At 33.5% G+C, this 15,550-nt stretch overlaps 1 long non-coding RNA gene across 1 annotated transcript; it reads right to left on the bottom strand.

Annotated features, from left to right (window-relative positions):
* Positions 1-9,983: 9,983 nt before the first annotated feature.
* On the bottom strand, positions 9,984-12,416 carry LOC145803119 (uncharacterized). Its single transcript, XR_014345229.1, has 3 exons — positions 12,000-12,416; positions 11,024-11,077; positions 9,984-10,258 (listed from the first exon to the last, which is right to left on the bottom strand). It is a non-coding gene; the product is annotated as an uncharacterized LOC145803119 (long non-coding RNA).
* Positions 12,417-15,550: the final 3,134 nt, after the last annotated feature.

The raw sequence follows: 15,550 nt of genomic DNA, 5'->3' as shown, positions 1-15,550 counted from the left end.
CATTTATGTCTCAACCTCAACTTGTGGACCTAATAAGGTGTAATCACCAGAGGTTCTGGACATCGGTGACGCGGAAGCTCAAGAGGTACTTGACATGTTACAAGCTGACAAAGCCAGGAACCAAAGATAAAGAGAAGGGGAAGATGAGAATGGATTCGTGTAACTTGTCAGAGAAGAAAACTAGCTAAGGTGATGGTGGCAAGTTGCCGAAAAAGAACTGTAACTATTATAGCGAAATGAATGAAGAGGAGATGAATGAGAAGCTGAAATCTGGCGTCAGCTACTGCAAGGATTCTGCCAGGTTAGTGAACATCAGTCCTGATTGCACGATGCAGTAGAAATTTCAAAATATGAAAATCTTGATGCACCATTGTGTAGCTGGAAGGGTATTAGGGACACGGGTTTTGAGAGACAGAAAATCCCGTGTCCAAGTGAAAAAAACTATGGGATGATCCAGATCAGGAACAGAGAGGACTGTGAATTTGAATCTAGATGGGTATGGCTTACATGAGTTGAAGAAGGCTAGCATTGAATCTCTGTTCGATAACTATTTCGTTTTCAGTTTTCAGTTTATATTTATAAAAATTTAAAAAATTGTCATAAAAACTTGTTCGATATATATATATTTTTTTGGTTTATAAATGATTGTCTCAGTTTATAAATTTGAGAAAAAAATGTAAACTCAAAAAATGAGTTTATGTTAATTTTTAAACAGAATTTTTTTTTTACTAACAAATTTTTTTTTTCAAATAATTTTTGTCAAATAATTTTTTTTCCAATTAATTTTTTTAATTAATTTTTTTTTCAATTATAATGTGTATAATCCTATTGTCATAAATAATAAAAAATAAATATAAATATTTTAGGCCTGAACAAACATATTTTTTAGTTCATGTTTTTAAACTTTTTCAAACATTTTGTTCAAACCAAACGCGTTTATAATTTATGTTTTTCTAAAAATAATCAAAAATCAGTTTACAAAAATTTTGTAAACATAAACCAAAAATATAAACGTTACCAAATGCGCATTTTCATCAAACTTAGTTTTTTTTTTCTTTTTTTTTTTAATACATAAAATAGTGAGTAAATTATCAAAATTTAATTTCATTGAATTAGTATCAAGTCAGATATTCCAGTTTTGGTGGATTTGCCTCAACAAATGTAACTTAGTGGTTTTGCTTAGTTAAATATTAAAAAAATATTATTTTGATATTTTAAAATTAGTTGTTTTGAATTAAAATGAGTAAAAAAATAATATTTAAATACTACAAAAAACGAATTGAAAGTTTGTTGCAATGTGTATTAAAAAATATAAAATCAAAATAAATAAATAAATAATAACTTTTAAGTTAAAATATAACAAAAATTTAACTTAGTTTGATGAAAATGTTCTCACATCTACATGAAGGCTATGAATGCCAATATAAGAGAGAGGTAGGGAGGAGCGGAGGGAGGGAGGGAGGGGCCAAAACCCCTTGGCCTAATATTTTTATGAAAAAAGAAACAAGTTAATTGTATTCTGCTAAACAGGGAGGTTCTATTTACACACACACATTCCTCTTTTTACACATCCTTCTTAATTCACACACCAAAAAAATAAAAATAAAAAAAATTTACTCATCACACACAATTTTGTTCCAATTATATCCCATACACACACTCCCATCCACACACCTTCTTCCACACCAACAAGCAACGATCAAACCCTATCTCTCATCAATGGTGTTCACAAAGAGAGAGAGCGGTTGCGGCGGGCACGTTCCTTCTCAGCCTCGCCCTTCTAGGCCTCCACCACATCATCGTCGTGCTAGGGGAAGTGGTTGCACTACTGTTGGAACCGCCATTTGGGGGCCGAAGCGAGGGTGAGGAGGTGGCTTGCCGTCAACAAGGTGGAAGATGGCGTCGGCGGCGGCGCCAAAGGAATCGTCGCCGGTGAAATCGAAGACGGAGTCGGAGGGGTGGGTGCGGGTAGGGTTGTAGTTGCGGGTCCAGTCGGCAAGGACTGCTCCGACTTCAAAGCCCACCATTGATGAGAGATAGAGAGAGACTGCAATAGATGAGAGGAAGAAGACGACGATGGTTAAGAGGGAAGACGAAGAGTGGTCACTAGAGAGAGAGAGAGAGAGAGGGGTATTTTGGTAGTTTCATTTTAGGACAAAAATGTAATAAAAAAAATTCATTAAGTGTGTGTAAAGAGGGTAAATGGTGTGTGCAAATAGAAGCTTCCCTGCTAAACACCCTTCTTCATTAAAATATAAGGTGAATTGACTATAATAACCCTATATATATAGAGAGAGATAGAGACTCGCATCATCAAATCATTCCCGCTTTAGTTTCCTTTAAAACACTCTCCAAAAAACTCTTATTCGAAAGCCAAATCATGGTGTTTTGGTACATATTCATTGCTATTTCTCTTGTACGTTGGTTTTTATATCACAAATATCATCTTCTACATAATCATTGATCATCAACTCGTCTTCAATGTCGATCTGTTTGAATATCAAGGTTGGAGGTTTAAATCTGTAAAATCTCAAATGAAAATGTTGTTACGGTATTTTTAGTAGCGAAAATAGTAAAATTTTACTACCTACCAGAGTAAAAAAAATGTTGTAAGAGAAAAAAATTTCAAATCAAAGTAAAAGTTTATTATCAATTTTATAAACAGACCAAAGTAGAAATTCTACTGCCATTTATAGACAGATTGTCACCAAACGTCTTCTTAAATGTTAAAATTTCATAATAAATTTACTGTGAATTAGATTAAAATTTTATTGTGATATAGAGTAAAATTTTATTGTTGATGTTAGTTTCGACGATAAAAATTTTAACATTTTTTTTTATAGGAATTCATGGCCAATATGGATTTTGTTTGATATATTTTAACGAGAGGATTCTAAAAATACTAATTGTATTAGGAACCAATATATAGATCAGAAGTTATATCATTTCAAATTTGAAATATAAAATTATTTACTAAGGGCAAGATCGTCCATAAAAAAATGTAAAAATTTTTGTTTATCTTTCATAAAAGACACGCTAAAAAGGGAGCTTTTATTTTCATATTTCATTTTCTCTTTGTTCACACACTTAATGATATTTTATTTTATTACAGTTTTTTCCTAAAGTAAAATACCAAAATGTCCTTATCTTCTCCACCAAAATCCTAAGTTCCTAAACCTAATCCTAGCCACCACCACCATAAACCACCATTGCTGCAACTTTGCCACCGCGAAATCTCCGTTGCCACTAGCTTCCCACCATTGCAAACTCAGTCTGCAATCTCTCTTCGGCACCCTTGTAACCACCACACTTTATTATGTCAAAATCATAGTCGTAACCCCTGTCTCTCTCTCTCTCGTTCTACGAAACCCTAGCCATTGCAACTTCTCTCTTTAAAACCCTAGTCGCCGACAATCTCTCTTTATTTCAAAACCCTAGTCTCACGATCTCTGTGTGTCTGAATCTCTCTATATTGTCATCGTCAGAGTGTGGGGAGGGTTGGTGCATTGCACGTGAGGGAGTTGCAAGCATCAAGGGTCACAATGAGGGTGTTGGAGATGATTGGGTAGGGGCGTAGGTACGAAAGGGACAGTGGAAAAGGGCCATCGGAGATAGTGGTAGTAGCGAATGTGAAATGGGAGGCTCGCGATGATGGCCGAAGTTCATTGTGGTTTATGGCGACTGTGGTGGTGGCAAGTGGTGGCTAGGGTTAGGTTAGGTTTGAAGGTTTGAAGGAGTTAGGGGTATTTTTTATAAGAGTGTTGCTATCAGCATCCCATCAATTATTTTGGAACTCCTATTTTTTAGCTTTTTTTATTATAATAATAACCTCAAGTGAAATTACTAAAAAGAATATCAATAATTTTGGAATACTCCATCACACAATTAAGCCCACATACATACTACATGATGAGTTAGGGTTTATAAGAGCACCTACCTCCAATACCACCCATCCGTCTTCTCCAAATCCCACCTTCAAAACCTACCCACCCTCAAAACCTTGAAAACCTTTTGGCGGCAATATTCTGGCGGCAACAGTGGCAACCATTTGATTACATACACTTCTCCAAAAATGACAATGACTGGAAGTTTTTCCAGCAACCTCAACTCCATGAGACGAGAGGAGTACAAAAATAAAAGCTAAAAAGAGGTTCATAGCTTTGAGGTTCATAAAAACTGTTCGTCATTTTTTCGAGACTGAACTCCTGAACATATGATCAAAATTCGAGAACAGAAGCCCAAACAATGTTTATTTGTTCAAGAATAGGTAACCGAATATTTCTTATTTGTTCGAGAACAAATAACCGAAGTAGCAGCAGAAGCAAGCAAACAATAAAGGTCGGACCACCCTTGGGTGGTTCACTAGCCGGTCGACCGAGGGGTGAAATCCTGCCCAGTTTTGCTCACACAGAAAGCATACAAGTACAGTAAGACCATGGATGAATGATAGAAAACCAATCAGAGAAACATGAAAATAGATTGTGTTGTGTGTGTGAAAAGAGGTAATAGAAAAAAAAATTAAACAAATTGACGAATCTCGTAATGAAGTAGAGAAAAAACTAGGGGTGAGCGTTGTTCGAATTGGTCCGGATTAGGGTAAAACCAAGACCAATCCGTTATCTATGATTCCTGAAAAATTAGAACTAATCCAATCCGTTTAAATTGTGGAACTAATCCAAACCAATCCATTTAAACACGGATTGGATCGGTTTAGGACCACGAATTCACATAATTAAATAACAAAGAAAAATATAGAATATTTTAATTTCTAAAAAACATAAACATAGTATCAAACAAAAGCAACAAACAAAAGCAATGAAACTGGATACACATTACACAGTAAAGTTCTCTTAAAACTGGATACACATCACACAAAGCAGAGTTCTCCCCTGTATTAAAACTAAACATAGTATCAAACAAAAGCAATAAGAAAATTGGTTTTAAAAATAAAAAAAAATAAAAAAATAAAAAAAGCTCCATAAACAGAAGCAATAAACAAACAAAAGCATAGCAGCAACAACAACAAATTTTTGCACAGCGGCAGTAGTAGCAAATTCCACATCACAACAAGCCAAATCACTTTCTAGCAGCAATGTTGACATTGGTTAGAGCTGCAAAAAAAGTAATTTCAGTTTAAAGTAAAAAATAACACAATACATGAATGTAATTTAAATGATAAATTGAATATTGGAATTTCATTACCTCGTTCTATATCCTGCAAATCTGCAAAGTTTTCTTCCATCTCAAGTGGCAATGGCGAAGCACACAACCAATCTTGTGTACAAATTAAACTTTTAACAAGCTTTGGAGTAAGAGAACTACGAAATTGGTCAAGGATACGACCTCCTATGCTGAAAGTAGACTCGGAAGCAACAGTAGAGACAGGAATGGCCAAAATATCCCTTGTAACTTAAGAAAGAACTTTATATCTTGAAGGATTTGTCTTCCACCAACTTAAGATATCAAAGTTTGCAACTTCCCTTTCACAAGATTCTTCCAAATACCTATCTACTTCTGACTTGCCTCCATCACCTTCTTCTTCCTCTAGAAGCTTTTGAAATTTTTTCATAAGAGACACTTGGTGCTCACTTGCACCAATGTTTACTTGATCAACAATGTCTACCTCATGAACCATTTCATTGGAAGATAAAGCAATTGTCTCAAACTGTTTATACTCATCAAAAATGTTATTCAAAGTCTCTCTTGCTTTTTGCGTGAGCTCACTCACCATGACAAGTTGATAAACTTCAAAATAACAAAACCTCACATACTTCAAATTATAACAAGGATATAACACAACAACAATCCATAACGTCATATTCATTTTTAAAAATTTTCCCCAATAGTTGTCAAATTTAGTCTTCATTTTTATTGCCATGGCTTTTAAAGAAGAATCTAAACTCTTTCCCCATTCAATTAAGGCACTTTCTATAGCACAAACTTCAGTGAAGTACAACTTAGAAATGACATACAAAGAAGCAGACAAGCGAATAGTTGCATCATAAAACTTTTGCAAAAATTGTGTAAAAACACGAGCATCTTCCCAATCTTGAGTGGTAGGAGGTCCATGATTAAGTTCTAGTTTGAAATGTGGGTCCTTATCCTCTAATCTCTCAAATACTTTTTGAAACATTGTTGCAACATCTAGCATTAGATATGTGGAGTTCCACCTAGTTTGAACATCTAGACACAACAAGCTTTTACATGTTACCCTCTCTATTTCAGCACATGTCCTGAAAAATTACTCCCGTTGTGGAGAACTCCTTACATACTTCACCGCATCACGAATTTGAGTTATTGAATCTTTTACTTCACTTAACCTATCCTTCATAATTAAATTAATTATATGGGCACAACACCTCATATGCAAGTACTCACCCCTTATAATCAAAGAGTCACTGCTTTTAGAAAACTTCCTTTTCACATATGCAATAACTACATCATTTGCACTTGCATTATCCACAATGATTGTACATAGTTTCTCGATACCCCAATCAACAAAACATGATTCGACTACCTTACCAATTGCCTCTCCTTTGTGACTAGAAATCACACTAAAGTTGAGAATTCTTTTTTGCAAATTCCAGTCTTTATCAATAAAGTGGGTTGTTAGGCACATGTATGAAACATTTTGTAGAGATGTCCATGAATCTGTAGTGAGACAAAGTCTATAGTTTGATTTCTTCAACGAATGTTTTAGTTTTTTCTTCTCACTAGAATATAAATCCACAATATCCCTTGCCACTGTAAAGCATGAAAACTTCCTAAAATTAGGTTGCATCACACTACAAAATTGATGGAATCCTTCACGTTCTACAAACCTAAATGGCAACTCATCAGTAATTACCATTTTAACAAGTGAATCCCTACATGCTTGTTGATCAAATTTCCAAACGCCAAGATTTTTTTCACCTTCTATTACAGATTGAAATGCCAAAGTCTTTTGTTTTTTTATTTTTTTATTGTGAGGGGACTTAGGATAGTTTGCAATATGTTTTCTCAAAGTGCTAGTTCCAATCCACATAAGAAGCTTTACAATAGTTACATTTAACACATGTAGCAGTTTTACTCCCTTCTTTAAATTTTTTGGTAAAATGCTCCCAAACTTCAGAATATTGTCAAGCTTTTAGCTTAGGAGGAGGGGGGGTATACCTTTGAACCAGAAGGAGTTTCAGGCTGAGGATCATGCTCTGGCTCAGACTGAGACTGAGAGAGGTTGATGACATCATTTGTCTCTTCAGTACTTGACATCTATCAAACAAGGAAAAGAAATACATCAAAAAAATAGGATTAATATTATTAGAGAAAATAAATAATAAAAAAAAACAGAAATCAAAAACCAAACAAAAAGATCAACAAAGACTTTTTACTTACATTTACCGAATCCATTGAAGAACATATCAACAAAGATGAGATGAAATCTACAATAAATAAATAAATAAATAACAGAGTGTTAGAGAGAGAGAGAGCTTATTGAAAGAGAGAAAGAGGGAGCTTGTTGAGTCTGAGATGAAATCCACAAATAGAAAGAGAGAGAGAGAGAGAGAGAGCTTACTGAGTCTAAAAGAAACCAACAAAAAAAAAGAAAAAAAAAAAGAAAAGAGTCACTGAGAGAGAGAGAGAGCTCACCGAGAGATAGAGAAAGAGACCAAACCTGCGATCTGAACTCACCGATCTAATCTGAGATGGATTATCTGAGATAAAATCACAAGAATAGAGAGAGAATTCAGTCTAATAAAGAGAAGAGAGAGTACCAAGAAAGAGAGTACCGAGAGAGAGATGGGAGTGTGAGACACAATGAGTGGCGTGTGATATGTTAGGGTTAGGGTTTTGCTTTTATATGAAACAAGAAATGATATTATGTGGGAGGGTATATATATTATAAATATAGACTATTTGTATACAGTCCAGATCAGTTCCAATCTGGAACCGTGGGGTTTAATCCAGAATCGATCTGTGGCCTACAGATTTTTAAATTTCCAATCCAGAACTGAACCATGGATTCAAAAAACCAATCCAAACTTACCAGATTGGATTGGACCGGATCAGATTACGGATTCCTTGCTTAGCCCTAGAAAAAACTTCTTAATCACCACAAATTTTTTTCACTAGTTTTGGGAGGTTCTACCATCGTAGGTTTTGTTAGAGTTTTGGGAGAGAGGCTTTTTGGGGTGTGGAGGTGTGCATTTGAATGGGTGGAATGTTTTTACAATAATAATTTTGGTATTATTTTGAGGGAGAAATAAAATTTTAAGGGTTTTATAATTTATAAATGGGAGTCTAAAGAAATGGAGGATCCAAAATAATTGACAGGGTGTTAATAGCAACACTCTTTTGATAAGGAATGATGTGTACTAAGTAAAACTTGAAATTTGAATATCATTAAATTTGTGTCTTGAAAATAGATGAGGACTTAGAGGGTTTAATACGTGGAAATAGAATTACCCCTCTAAAAAGGATCCAAGGGAATGATTTTGATTAAAAAATTCAAAAAATTAAAAATTAAAGGTTATGAGTGCAATTTGATGGGCAAAATTGCGATCAACATATAATTTATCACTTTATGGGCCATACATGTTTTGCTGAGATATTATGTTGTACTCTTTTGAGATCTCGTGTTGGAAAATTATTGGATATTACGTTACACGTTTTGGTGTTTGGCATAAGAGTAATGTTAGGAATCATGAAAAAAATATTATAAAGATGATTATGAAAGATTCTCTACCTTTGGATTACATATACAATGAAACACCACACACTAATCAAATTATGAAAAATCTTCATGATGTATTTCATGATATTTTTTTCATAATTCCTAGTATTGTTCTTGGCATAAAGTTAAAAAAAAAATTATATTCTTTAAATTTTTTTATTTTTATTTTTAAATTGTGTCATTGTTTTTCTTTTTTTTGTCCATCTTGTATAGTAAACATAAGGGTACTCGTAAATCGGTTTTTGATGGTTTAATTTGTGATTTGGACCTGCCAGCATATCTGTGGTTTAAGAAAAATTGAACCTGCAACCACCCGCAGTGCGGATTATGGTTTGTGCAGATAGGGTTTGTGGATGTGCAGGCGGTTATGAGCAGTTTGCAGATTGGATTTTACCTTTAAATTTTATTTTTTGGCTTTTTTTTTTTTTCATTTTTTAAATATTCTTTTTGGGCCTTTTTCCTCCATTTTTTAAATATTATTTTGGGCCGTAAATCACATATTTCTTATCATGAAATCATTATCTTCCAAATGATTTATCCCAAATAAATTACAGCCTACCTATCCAATTTACTTCCAGAATGAAATAGACTATAAGCACAGTTCAAAATCAGTCAATTAACTCACATTTACTTTCTAGAAAAGGTATAAGCTAAACAATGTATGTAGATGCGGGCGGGTGAGTGTGGGTGCAGGTAAAACCTGCAAACAAGGAAAATCATAACTCGTATCCGACCCTAACGATTATGCAAAACTGGCCAAATATGTGTAGAATGTTTGGGTTGGGCGGTTTTCTCGCCCTAGTAAACAAATCTACAAAGTCAATAAATAAATAAATAAGCAAAAAAAAAAAACTAATTCTTTTTCATCTTTTCTGAACTTTTTTTTAATCTTTCCAATTGGTCTAATCAAATAAAACATGAAAGAATTAAGTTTTTAATTTTTTTTACTAAAAAAAAAAAGAAAGGAAAATAACAAAAAGTAATAAAATAAAACTAAAACTAAAATAAAACAACACAAAACCTAAACACCTAAATGGTTAGTCTCTCAGATTGTCTGAATTTCAAAGTCTAAACCAATTGAAAATAAAAAATAACATATCAGTGAAATTTTTTAAAAATAATTTTAAATAAATGAAAATTTTTATAAAAGTAATTTTTAATGTTGTAGGATTTATCATTAATGTCACACCCCAAATCCGGGCATGACCGGCCGTGGCCCACAGGGACTTAGCCCAAGGCACACGTAAGCCTAAACACAAATCCAATCACATTGAACAACTGAACAATAGTCCAATAATAAATAACCAAAACTCAATCCAGACATGTCACAATTATAAACGGCAAAATCAACCGTAATCAAAAACCATCCAAACTTATGGGATATAAACAACCCACATATCAAAAATAATCCTAAATGAACTTCGATAAGAATAAATATAAATATGCACAAACTTGACATAACACTCTAAACTAAAGGAATGCCCTAGAGGTCCATGCAATTGAGTCCCCGCTACGCCATGAGTCCACTCTAAGTCCTTCTAACACCTGGAAGTGATAAAAACTAAGTCAGCTGATAGCTTAGTGAGTAGCAACATGGATAGTAAATACAGTTTTGAAAACAGGGTTCAATTCCAAAATAAGTTATATATCACAGAAACTAGATTGGCATACGGTTTGGTAAATACAATCTGTTTCAAAAAGAAGGTTCCACAAATCAAAACTTAAAATACTCATGTCTCGCAAGAACATGATAAACGACATTTTCCACTTAAAACAAATTATAACATGAACACCAATAATTTTCTGGGTACCAATAAAAACAAATAATCTGCCACACATTTCTCAGGCTATAAGCCCCGTTGGATCCAATACCGAACTAAGAGTCATCCTCAGGGTGGCACCTGGGCCTTTTCTCAAAGACGATCCGATTGAAGGTCACCTAGTTGTTTTTAAAGGTCTGTTCCTTACAATCGTTGAGCACTAGAGTCATCACGGCCTAACCCGGATCTGTTCCCTAGTGGCCAGAGTCACCACACACAGTGGAATAATTTCCCTGGACTAAATACACACATGGTCCCAATAATCAATACACATCAGTTTCGCAAAACATGGTAGTTCATCATTATAAACATGAGACCAAAACAAATAGTTTACAGTATGCCAAGTTCACACATGTTTCAGAAATAATTTGATTCAATTGATAATATAATAATTTATGAAAACAGTTTAATCACGAAACAACAATTTAATTTTTCCAACAGTTCAGGGTAGGGGAACATTTATAAAAATATGTAGCATGAAACTACTCACTTGGAAATGAAATAATATAATCCTCGAATAGAGTATGAAAGTCCAACTAGTGCCCTGAACCAATATGAAAACTACACGTCACTACTAATTTAAAAATACTAAAGAATACGAACAAAGTAACCCCAAACTAAAGCGCACTAAAACGGCTCAACCCAACTCACCGTTACTCTTAAATATTACCTAAGTTCATGTTCTTCAAGGTTTAAAATCACCCAAGACATGGGTTCCGGTCAAAACTTAATTAATTGTGACTTTAAGATAAAATAGAATTTCAAACAAGCCTTCCCAACCTATTCACTAACTTTGAAAATTACAAAACCCACTCCACGCTATTCAAAAAATTCCAATAACCTCCAGATATGATCTAATATATCCTAAGTTTCAAACCCAATTGGTTTCACTTGATTTTCTTATCAAAATAATTACCTACAATTTATTATATCCAAACAGGTTGTTTTCTGCAGCACTTTAAAGAAATTGACGGTTCTCTTAATATACACGAGCAATCAATGCAAGGCCAAAAACGTACGAAACTAGACTTGTAACCGGTTCTAATGACACTAATTTGATAATTTTTGGATTTATACCCAAAGAGAACAACACTCCCGAATTTACTGTTTCGGACTGGTTTCCTGGACAGATTTGAATACCTCAATTTATATGGATTTTGACTCCCAAAAAAAATGAAAAAATTCAGATATGCAATTCAATATGTAATTGATCTACTGTAAAAATTTCAGATTAAAATTCATCCATTTGATATGGTTTCTTGATTTTTAAAATTTGTGACTTTGTACAGAATTTTTGGACTGAAAATTACACCCAATCTTTACACATAAATTTAGCTCCTCAAGTTTCTTAATAGGATATCTATATACACAATACATAAACCTACAACCTCTCCATCAATGAACAAAATAATTATAGAACAAGGATGAAGAACAAAAAGAAGAGAAGAAAACCAAGGAGGGCTAACCTTTGATGATCACACACAACACAACACACCCAAAAGTTCTTTGATTGCAACATCTTCTTCTTTTTTTCCTTCTCTCTAACCCTCTCCCGTGGCTGCTGTTGTTGCCCTATGTGGTGAACAAATAATAGAGTAGGGTTTGTGTTTATTTTATTTTACACTAGTGGTGGGCACACATAGGTCAAATAAATAGATAAATATACAAAACATATGTATAAGTTACATGCAACTCAAATGGTAGGAGTCTTATATGTTAACCTTGTGGTCTAGAGTTCAAGTCACACCCTCCTCTCTCTCTCTTTTTATTTTTATTTTTATAATAAACCTTGTCTCTAAATTAAAGACTTTCACCATAAATTTATTTTAGGTTTAAAATTAATTAAAAGATCCTCCAATAATATTTAATTTGCACCTTAGAATTCACCACCAAAATATTTGATATTGTAATATTATTATTTAATTATTTACTTAATTTTTATATTCGGGTTCTCACAATTAATAAGTAAATAATTTTTTTCAGTTACTCTGAAATGAAATTCTCCCTTAAAAAAACAAATATCACATTACATCTACTCTTATGACACTAAAAAATTGTTGATTCCATGAAGGAAACACTATTAATTGTCAAGAATCATATATTGTTATGAATGTTCTTCTACTGTTGTGGATGTTCTTCTTCTTTAACATTGGTTTTCAATGGTGATCGACATCGGCGGAGTTGAGTAGCAACGGCAGGGATGGCAGGGCTGAGGATTTTTAGATATAGATCTTATTTTTCCAATCACATCTATGAATAGATTAGTGGTTTTTCTATGCCGCTACTAGTTTTTTTGGTGAATTTTATAGTTTGTTATTGTAGTTTCAATAGGTTTTCTTATTTGGTCCTTTGTTGTTTTGTTTTTAATGTTCTATATGATGTTAATTCATTTTTTAATATAATTGCTTTATAATTTTTCCATAAAAAATATTCTTATCTATTTCAAAACATTTATAAATAGAAAATTTTATAGTACACACTTTTTTCTGACATGTATATCATATGCTCAATTACAACGTTTGTAGTCTTTGATTATGATTTATTGTGCCTTTGGCTATGATGTTGTGTTATTTGATTATGACTTATTATTGTATGAATTATGACTTATTGTAGTGTTAATTATAACATATTGTGATTTTTATTTTGGCCATTGTCGAATAGGTACTTGGTTGTGCATTAAGTACTGTATGGTTACAACTACCCTAATCTATTGTCGTTATTATTTTGATTATGTCTTAAGTGGTGTTTACCTATTTAATTTTTTTTGGTTATGGCTGAAAATGATTTGATTATGATATTTGTAATATTAGCATGACAATGTTATAATTTACACATGGTACACATTGATATGTATTGTAGAATGACCATTTACAACTATTAAATCACCTGAGAATCTTGAGAAATATCCACACGCACAAAAAAAAAAAAATCATATATATTTTAAGATAAGAAGACAAATGTAACACCAGCCTCCTTAAATTAACTGTTGATTCTATGGTTTATCTTAATCATGTGTTTTATATGTGACATATGCTTATCCATGTGTGTTAACTCTATGCTATGTGCTATTTGAATGATGCGTTGATTGACAGATATGTTAGGATGTGAAATAGACCTGTCTGAATCGCTAAACCATAAGGTTAAATTAAATGCTTGGAACTAAGTAATTGGAGTCTAAATTTGCCTTAGTACAACTAAGTTTATTAATTAGATTCTAGTGAGCCTTAATTTGAATTAATGTAATTTAAACCTAATGTTAATTGGTGATAGATATTTGATTATTGAGAACTCAATAATAAAGGATGTTAGACTTGTGGATGTGTTAGGTCAAAAACAAAATATCTGTGTGTGTGTGTGTGTGTGTGAGAGAGAGAGAGAGAGAGAGAGACTCGATAGAGAAAGAAGAGAGAAGACGAAGAAGAAGAAGAAGAAGAAGAAGAAGAAGAAGAAGAAGAAGAAGAAGAAGAGGAGGAGTAGGAGAAGAGAGGGATTTGGGCAAATCGTCACCAAACTAACCCTTTAAGGTAAGAATTCTTTTCCAATGTCTTGAATCTAAGTTGTTTATCCTTTAACTCATTGAATGTAACTGGGAAAAAAAAATTAGGGATTAGGTGGTGTGAGTTCATGTAGAGAACCCTAAAGGGGAAATTTAAAGAAATAGTTAAAGCTCTTGTTATACATGGCATTATTCATGATCAATCACTTGTTCTTGCATGAGTTTTGAGTTTCTTATGGATTTTTGGAAGCATAGAACTCCCATATGCATAATTCTTGTTTTTCTTTTCAACTTCAAGCTTTGTTCTTGTGAATGGGCAATTAAGTTTTGTTTTAAAGTTGTGATTTTGGTTTGAAGTTAGAAATGGCCCATTCAACATGTTTTAGTAAGATTTGGACCGTGATTTGTGCAAAAATGGAGTGGGTTTTTGGAAAGGTTGGAGTTCAAAAACATAGCAGATTTTTGGTTCTAAAAAACCCAGAATTGCACGTACGGCAGGGAGGACTACACGTATGGAAAACAGAGCAGGGGAGCAGAGCATTCTAAAATAATTGCACGTGCGCCGTAGGAGTTCCGCACGTGTGGGCTGGCTCGGTTTCATTTTTCTACTTCATTTTTCGAGCCTCTGTTAGCATGATTTTCACATGTATTTGACGTTCATATGCATTTTATGGGTATAATAGAGAATAAAGAACAATTCAGGCTAACTGAACAAACAAGTAATGATAACAAGTAATTGATTGGACTGTGAATTGAACGTGTTATGCTTATATGTGTCTGTGTAGGTCAAACGCTCCGATCCACGTGTTTTGTAGAGCCAATTGTGAGTAGCACTGTTGTAAAGATATGTTCAATTATAAGGAATTTTCGATTTATACTATACCCTATTTCTGAAATGATTCTTCTACTTAACTGAACGACTATCCTGTTTTTCTTGAACTGTATTCGTGGCATCCGTAGCATCTGTTTACTGTTATTGTTACAGAGATCTCTGTTAGTTCCAATGTTTGGAATTTATGTTTACTGTATTGATGGCCATCATATATAACTGTTCGGTCTTCATGACCGTCTGTACTGTTCTGCTATGGGATGTACTACGTATGACGACTATGCTTTCTGTATGAGATATGAATCTGTTAAGCATAAGATTCTAATTTTCTGATTACTGCTAAAATTGACCGTTTTGGATATTAGTGAGGACATCATTCATAACCTCTTTACACTGTTGTTATTCACTGGGCTCTAGCTTATTCTTTTATATATGTATGTAGGTGATCTTGTGCAAGAGGGGGCGTAGTGGCGTCAACCTAGTCTCCGTTTTGTCAAGCCAACTTTTGTGCCTCACTACGAGGTTTCTATCAGTCAAGTGTTAAGGCTTTTTGGTGGCCCAGAGATCACTCTTTTGAGAATTTTCTAAGGATATGAAAGTTTTCTTAACTCTGGTGCATCTGTATAATCGATTCAGTTTTGTTATGTTTGAGATGCAAGTTTGCTATGGATTTTGTACATGTGTGTATATAT

The sequence above is a fragment of the Camellia sinensis genome, chromosome 11, assembly GCF_055761805.1.
Source record: "Camellia sinensis isolate YWXY chromosome 11, ASM5576180v1, whole genome shotgun sequence".
Taxonomy (NCBI): Eukaryota; Viridiplantae; Streptophyta; class Magnoliopsida; order Ericales; family Theaceae; genus Camellia; species Camellia sinensis.
This window is presented reverse-complemented; position numbering and strand designations above follow the sequence as displayed.